This window comes from Zalophus californianus, chromosome 6 (assembly GCF_009762305.2).
Source record: "Zalophus californianus isolate mZalCal1 chromosome 6, mZalCal1.pri.v2, whole genome shotgun sequence".
In the NCBI taxonomy this organism is placed as follows: domain Eukaryota; kingdom Metazoa; phylum Chordata; class Mammalia; order Carnivora; family Otariidae; genus Zalophus; species Zalophus californianus.
Genome location: NC_045600.1, coordinates 61,419,489 through 61,427,927, shown reverse-complemented (window position 1 = coordinate 61,427,927; position 8,439 = coordinate 61,419,489). Strand labels below are relative to the sequence as shown.

The window sequence follows — 8,439 nt, the reverse complement described above, 5'->3', positions numbered from 1 at the left end:
TGATAAGACATCCTCTGAATGGGAGAAAATGTTTACAAATTATAAATCCTTTAAGGGGTTAATATCCAAAATATATAAAGAACACATACAACTCAACACCATAAAACCCCAAATAATCTGATTAAAAGTGGGCAGAGGACATGAATGGATATTTCCCTGAAGAAGATATGCAGATGGCCAACAGACACATGAAAAGATGCTCAACAACACTCATCACAGGGAAATGCAAATCAAACCACAATGAGATACCACCTCACAGCAGTAGGAACACTTGTTCACATAACAAGTGTTAGTGAGGATGTAGAGAAAAGGGAACCCTCATGCACCGTTGGTGGGAATGTTAACTGGTACAGCCACTGTGGAAAACAGTACGGAGGTTCCTTAAAAAATTTAAAATACAGGGGCACCTGGGTGGTTCAGTCGGTTAAGCATCTGACTCTTGGTTTCAGCTCCGGTCATGATCTCAGCGTCCTGGGATCGAGCTCTGTGTTGGGCTCTGCCCTGGGCTCTGTGCTCTGAGCAGAGTCTGGTTGGGATTCTCTCTCTCGCTCTCCCTCTGCCCTTCCCCCCACTCTATCTCTCTCAAAAATAAATAAATAAAGTCTTTAAAAAATTTTAAATAGAAATTCTATTTAACCTAGTAATTCCACTTCTGGGTATTTACGTAAAGAAAACAAAAACATTAATTCAAAAAGATATATGCACCCCCATGTTTATTGCAGTGTTATTTATAATAGCCAAGATAGGGAAGCAACCTAAATATCCATTGATAGATTAAATAGACAAAGAAGATGTGATAAGTATATACAATGGAATATTACTAAGCCCTAGAAAAAGAATGATATCTTGCCATTCACAACAACATGGATGGATCTTGAATTTATTATGCTAAGTGAAATAAGTCAGATAGAAAAAGACAAATACCATTTGATTTCGCTTATATGTGGAATCTAAAAACCAAAACCAAAACAGCAATAGACTCAGAAATACAGAGAATAAACTGGTGGTTGCCAGAACAGAAGGGAAATGGGGGGATGGGAGAAATAGGTGAGGAGGAGAAAGAGGCACAAACGTCCAGTTTTAAAATACATAAGTCACTGGGATGAAAAGTACAGCATAGGGAATATAGTCGATCATTGTTGTAACATTGTACAGTGACAGGGATGGTGACTAATGTGGTGAGCACTGAGTAACGTATAGAGTGGTTGAATCACTATACCGTACACCTGAAACAAATGTAATATTGAATGTCAGCTATACTTCAATAAAAAAATGCAATGACTATTTATTCCCTTTTAATGCTAGGGAGATGTGTTCGTTAGAACATAAACTCCCAGCACTGGGTATTATATAAGACTGATGAATCACTGACCTCTACCTCTGAAACTGATAATACATTATATGTTAATTAATTGAATTTAAATAATAAATAAATAAGAAAGAAAAAGTAAAAAGATTAAAACCCATCAATTAGTTAATAATTATTATAAACAGCAATTAATTACTTTTGTGATTTTTTTCAGTATACTGTTCAACAGAAATTTAAGATATGAGCCTTAAATGTCTAACTGGGAAATAAAACTAATATACAAAAAATATAAATACAAAGAAGTATAATTATACTTCTTAATTATTGGTACAGACTATATGGGTTGTACTGACTCAGAGAAGGAGATCAATTGACAAAGCCTGAAGAAAGATGTTATAGTGAATATGAAGTAAGATATTTTTTTAAAATTTTTCCATCTGACTTTATTTTCAAATACACTTTCTTTTTTAAAAAACCAATACACTTTCTGCAGGGATGACAAATATCAGTATTAGGAAATCCAATTATACAAAAAATACTACATCTAGTCTGGGGTAGATATATTTATTTTTTGGTAACATACATTCAGTGGCACTAATTACACAGTAACTATAAGGTAACTAACATGAAACCACAGAACTGTAACTGCCACAGCTGCATGGACTTGGGCCTTTCTGGATGAGCATTTTCAAAAAACTGGATGCCCATCACAGAGCTATGCCAATAAAATCTGTTAGAGAGTAAAGCTCTGAAGTAGGGACTCACCAGAGTACCTTGCAGCTGACAGAGGGCAGGCAGGACATGTTAGTTATAAAGTAGTTACAGCCAAATTCACAAAAGTTACCAACTGTTTCTCTTTCTAGAAAGAAGCAAGGAAGTTAAGAAATCCCTTGAATTAGCGCCTGGTGTGCCGGGTGGGAGTGCAGAGGAGGGCTGTTAGAGCGGTGTCAGAAGGACCCCGGTGGTCGGGTAGGTTGGACATCATTAATAATCACGGTTGGCTTCTAAATACTGGTAGCAAGATGACTTCTGATTTGTAATCTTATGTAAATTACAGATAAATGAAAAAAGGCCAGTAATCATACACTAAGATTAATAAACAGCACTTCAAAATTAACTGCATGAGCGCTGTGCTTGCAGCAGGGTTTCACAAGACAAGGCACCCAGATTTTTTCTTCCCACGTCTGGCTTGCAGAGCAGCTCTTGTGGCCATTTCAAAAACCTCTCTCACTCCATCTTTGGTCTTTGTTGCACACTCCGTGTAACCGAAAGCGCCAATCTTGTTTGCCATATCTCTGCCCTCTCCCGGGTTCACCGGCTCCTGCTTCATCCTGGCTAGCTCCCGCCTTGTGTGCTCATCATTCCGAAGATCCTTCTTGTTCCCAACCAGGATGATGGGCACGTTGGGACAGAAGTGCTTGACTTCCGGGGTCCATATTTTTGGGATGTTTTCTAAACTATCCGGGCTGCTTTCCATCAACTTTGATATCTGCCACATAGTTCTCAAACACTGTGGGTACATACACTTCCGGGAACTGGTCCTTGCTAAAGACGATGAGCAAACAAGTCTTGCCACAGGCTCCATCACCAACAATCACCAGTTTCTTCCGGATGGCAGCCATGCTTACAAATGTGCTGCAAGACCCACGGCCTGTGTGGCAGAAGTTCTACAAGTGCCTTGAACTTCTCAGATGAAGGGCACTCAGGCGACGACTCGCAGTCCGGCCTCTCTGCGCCGAGGACGCCTGTCCATGAGTCGCAAGCTCGGAGACGGGCGAGTGGCTGAGGAGACGGCAGCAGACTAACGCGAGGACCGACGAAGAACGGCGGGCGGCGGGCGGGGAGCGCGAGCGAGCGAGGGCGGTCGGCGGTGGGAGGGCGGGGTATGAAGTAAATTTTTGTTGAATTAAATATATAAGCCTGGAAAGGGTCAAAGATGAAATTTTTATCATATTTTGGGGAGAAGGAACCCTAGAATTAATTCACTCCAACTTTCTTTAGAATTGTCAAAAGCAAGATTCAGAGACTTACTTCAAAAAATATTTATTTCATGGGGCGCCTGGGTGGCTCAGTCAGTTAGGCTCAAGTCATGTCATGATCCCAGGGTCCTGGGATTGAGCCCCACGTTGGGCTCCCTGCTCAGCGGGAAGCCTGCTTCTCCCTCTCCCTCTGCCTGCTGCTCTGCCTACTTGTGCTCTCTCTCTGTCAAATAAATAAATAAAATCTTAAAAAATTAATTTCATAATAATTCAGTGAGTGACAAATAGAGAAGTGGGGTTATAGATGAAATGAGATTCATCATAGTTAATAATTGTAGAAGCTGGGTGATGGGTATACAAGGGGTGGTCATTATGTTATTGCCTCCACTTGTGTATATGTTTAAATTTTCCATGATTAAAATTATAAAAAACAGAAAGAAAAGTAAAAAATTATTTTCAATCAAGAATCAGAGGTATGCGGGTGCTCGGGTGGCTCAGTCAGTTGAGTATCCAGCTTTTGGTTTTGGCCTGGGTCATGATCTCAGGGTTGTGGGATGGAGCCCTGTGTTAGGCTCCCTGCTAGTGGGGAGTCTCCTTGAGATTCTCTCCCTCTCCCTCGGTCCCTCCCCCTGCTCATGCTTGCTCACTGTCTAACACTCTAAAATAAATAAATAAATCTTAAAAAAAAAAAAGGAACATAAACTCCTTAACTCTGGAAAACAGTACGGAGGTTCTTCAAAAAGATTAAAAACAGAACTACCCTACAATCCAGCAATTGCACTACTAGGTATTTACCCAAAGGATACAAAAATACCTACTTGAAGGGATACAGGCACCCTGATGTTTATAGCAGCATTATCAACAATAGCCAAATTATGGCAAGAGCCCAAATATCCATTGACTGATGGATGGATAAAGAAGAGGGGGTACATATACACAGTGGATTATTAGTGAGCCATCAAAAAGAAGGAAATCTTGCCATTTGCAACGACGTGGATGGAACTAGAGTGTATAATGTTAAGTGAAATAAGTCAGTCAGAGAAAGACAAATACCATATGATTTCACTCATATGTGGAATTTAGGAAACAAAACAGATGAACAAAGGGGAAAGAAAAAAGAAGAGAGGGAGGCAAACCATAAAACAGACTCTTAACTATAGAGAACAAACTGAGGGTCGATGGAAGGAGGTGGGTGGGGGGAAGGGCTAGATGGGTTATGGGCATTAAGGAGGGCACTTGTGATGAGCAGTGGGTGTTGTATGGAAGGGCTGAATCACTATATTGTACACTCAAAACTAATATTATGCTGTATGCTAACTAACTGAAATCTCAATAAAAACTTGGGAAAAAAAATGAACATAAACTCCCTAACACACAGAAACCTTGTGCTATTTGTCTTTGTGTCCCCAGTACTTGGGGCAAAGGGAGTTCTCAACATATTTTTAGAAGAAAAAATTCCCTTTGTAGATCACCTATATGAAAAGAACAGAGCAAAATAGTATATATAAGGATTTTTACTCACTTCATTTAGTACAACCACTTTTTTACACATCTGTGGTGTTTATTGTCTCTGGAGAAAAAAGTAGTCAAGGGAGTTCTTCATGGCCTCAGCAATGAAATGAAGAGAAATGAACTAAATTCCAGTTTCATGCATTTGGTTTGCTGTTTATAATTTAGAGTTCTTTATATCCCCTCACAAAACATAGGCCAAGTCAGTTAAGTGAAGTTACTGAGTTTTGAGGGTATGTGAATGAATGAATGTGAAGAACAGTTCATTTCATTTCATATTTAAAAGATTTTATTTGAGAGAGAGAGGGAGAGAGAGCATGCAAACAGGAGGAGGAGCAGAGGGAGAGGGACAAACAGGTTCCACGCTGAGCGTGGGGCCCGAAACAGGGCTCCATCTCATGACCCCAAGATCATGACCTGAGCCAAAATCAAGAGTCGGTTGCCCAACCGACTGAGCCACCCAGGCGCCCCTAGAACTGTTTATTTTAACAGCTACATATGTGCACATTTAAGAAAAGAATAGTACTATGTAAATCTTATATGTATATAAAATTAGTAAATGTCCTTTGGTCTGTGTCCCTCTAAACACCATTACTGTACTTACAGTTTGGGGTTTGTACCTGTTAGTTAATCAAGAATTTGGTCCCGTTAGTCCTATTGCATGTGTGCATGTTAGTGTGTGTTATTGTGTTTTTGCTCTTATGTCAGGATTTCCCATTTGTCTCCAGCAGTCACAGATAATATTGCTTCACAGAACCACTTTAGGTGACAGTTGAGAATAATTATTTAGATTTATGATCTTGTAGAGCTAGATTTTTTTTGGTAGAACATATATAAGTACTTTTCTCATTAACATCCTAACAGTAGAGAAGAGTAAATATTATCTCAACCTTCTGCAAAAGATCCGAAAGCCAATGTAGCTCTAAGAGTTTCACTTTTCTTAAGTCCCATTCTCAGTTTTCAAAATTCATGCAATATTTTGAGGAAATAGATATGTTCATTATCTTGCTTGTGGTATTGCTACAGGCATATACATATGTCAAAGCTCATCAAATTGTACACTTTAAAAATGTGCAGTTTATTTTACGTCATATAACCTCAATAAAATAGAAAAAAGTTCATTAAAGAATGAATGAACTATAGTTATATAAAACAATTATAAGTGAATACCACAAACATAATGTTGCGCAAAAGAAGTCAGATACAAAAGGGTACGTAATATGTGATTCACTCTTAACGGAGACTAATGACTGAAAAGAGGTATAAGGAGGTCTTCTGAAATGGTGGTGATTTTGTTTCTTGAACTGAATTACTTTGGTGCATTTACTTTATGAAAATTTACTGAACTGTGCCTTTGTGCACAGGATCTTTGTGCTGATGGAACTGTTCTGTATCTTGATGATGGTGGTGGTTACACAAATCTATAAAGATGTGATAAAATCGAACAGATTTTCATACAAACATACAAATGAGTGCATGTAAAGGTGGTGAAATTGGAATAAATTCTATGGGTTGTACTGATGTCAATTTCCTGCTTTTGATATTATAGTACAGTTAGTAAGATGCTATCCCTGGGGGAAACTAGGTGGAACCTCTCTGTACTAATTTTTAATAATTAATAAATAGAAAATACACTATTGTGTTGTGTGGAATTTTAGTGTAAGTATGGCTGTAGGATTTTCTGCTTATTTCCCATTTCTAGAAATTTCCCTCCTCTCTCTCAGGATTGTGGTGAAAACTGTTATGTTGTCCCAAGTCTAGATGACAGTTGATTAGCCCAAGGGTGGGCATCTGTCCTATTGTGGACCAATTAGAGCCTTTTCCTGGAATATGGCATTTGGACTAAGAGAGCCATCTCTCTTTTCATGTCTGGACTATAACTTTTAAATTCAAGAGCTTCCAGGCTGTCCTCTTTTCTGTGATATGGTCAGGGGAAGCAGAGGAACCTGGTCTACAGAGAGAAGGTGGAATGAGACAGATGCACAAAGAGAGGGAGAGGCAGGAGAAGGCGAGTGCCTTGGACATTTGCCTTCCTGGTTCTTTATGTGCAGTTGAATTTCTGTCCTTGAGTTCTGGGAGATGTTTCTATACTGTATAATAAATTTACCTTGTTATCTAAATAAGATCCATTTGGATTTCGATTACTTGCAACTGTAAAGAATCCTAACCGATACAACTAGGAAGAGGCAACGTGAGGAGTATTTTTATTTTATTTTCTGTAAAGATTTTATTTATTTATTTATTTATTTATTTATTTATTTATTTATTTGACAGAGAGAGAGCACAAGCAGGGAGAGTGGCAGGCAGAGGGAGAAGGAGAGGCAGGCTCCCGCTGAGCAGAGAGCCTGACACAGGCCTGGATCCTAGGACCCTGGGACTATGAACTGAACGGAAGGCAGATGCTTAACCATCTGAGCCACCCAGGCGCCCCTAGAGTTTTTTTTTTTTTTTAATTTAAGAGGTATGACTCTACCATATCTGAAATAAAGATTTCCACTTCTCCATAGTACAATTACACAGGATGTACTAAAGATCATTTAACTACCCATCTCATTTTTAGGTGAGAAAACTGAAGCCAGAAAGATTAAGGGGCTTAGCCAAAGTTATACAACCAGTTTTTAGAGGATCCAGAACCACCACCGTGTCACCTCCCTCACTTCAATATTACATAGTATGTCCTGGACGGGAAGCACCAGAATGTCCCACTGAGGGTTTTATTTGCTTGTTTTCAGTGTATTAGCTGTACAACTAATGATTCAGAATATGATTAACAAGGACCTACTTGAAAGATCAAATGAATAAGGGATAGGGAATATGGATATAAATAGAGTTATAATTACAGGCACTACTAAAAAAATTTAACTTTTATCATTATTAGTCATAGAGATATTCCATTTGTCACTTAGAACAGATATACATAGTCTTCTGAGAGTCAAAAGAAACATAATTTCAGGACAGATTATTCAAACATTTTAATTCAAAGAGTGACTGTCTGGAATTGAGGGGAAAAAATGTAAGACTCTATTAAACAGGATGTCAATACTCATTTTGACGTAAACTTCCTGAGAAGTGGAGGTTTGCTCTGAAACTTCCTGCTTGGTCATAAAGAGGAACAAGGCAACTGGAACACATTAGTCTTTCTCTCTCAATCTGGTCCAATGTGGGTGATTAAAAATGCTGATTTGGGTTTATTCTTAAAAAACACAAGCAGCCAAAGCACAGCATCATGTGGACTGTATTTTGGGAGGAACCTGCAAGGTGAGAAAGAAGTTATCACCCAGTTTTAAGTAAAGAGACATTGATAAACACGTGACTTGCTGGAAAGCAAAGCACAGAACAGACAAATTGTCATTTGCAGCTTTCAGTTTTATGTTCCCTTCATGGAAGTAGCTGCTCTTACCACACTGGATGCTTAAAGTTGTAGCAGTCTACTTTTTGATGAAAGTTGTCTCCCACTGTTGGCTGTACCCCAACTCTCTGTGCTGGGGGGGCTGTGGGCGATGACACAGCCCTCCCTTATGTACACATGTAACTCTCACTGCTCTTGTTCTCCCCTAAACCTGCAGTGTCTTTTATTTCTTATTTCTTATTTTTTTTTTTTAGTAATTCCTTTGGTAGAGGATCCCTTTAATGCTGACTTAC

The 8,439-nt window shown here is 39.0% G+C and overlaps 1 pseudogene; it reads right to left on the bottom strand.

Moving 5' to 3' along the window:
* Positions 1–2,210: 2,210 nt before the first annotated feature.
* LOC113909950 lies at positions 2,211–3,173 on the bottom strand (annotated as a pseudogene).
* Positions 3,174–8,439: the final 5,266 nt, after the last annotated feature.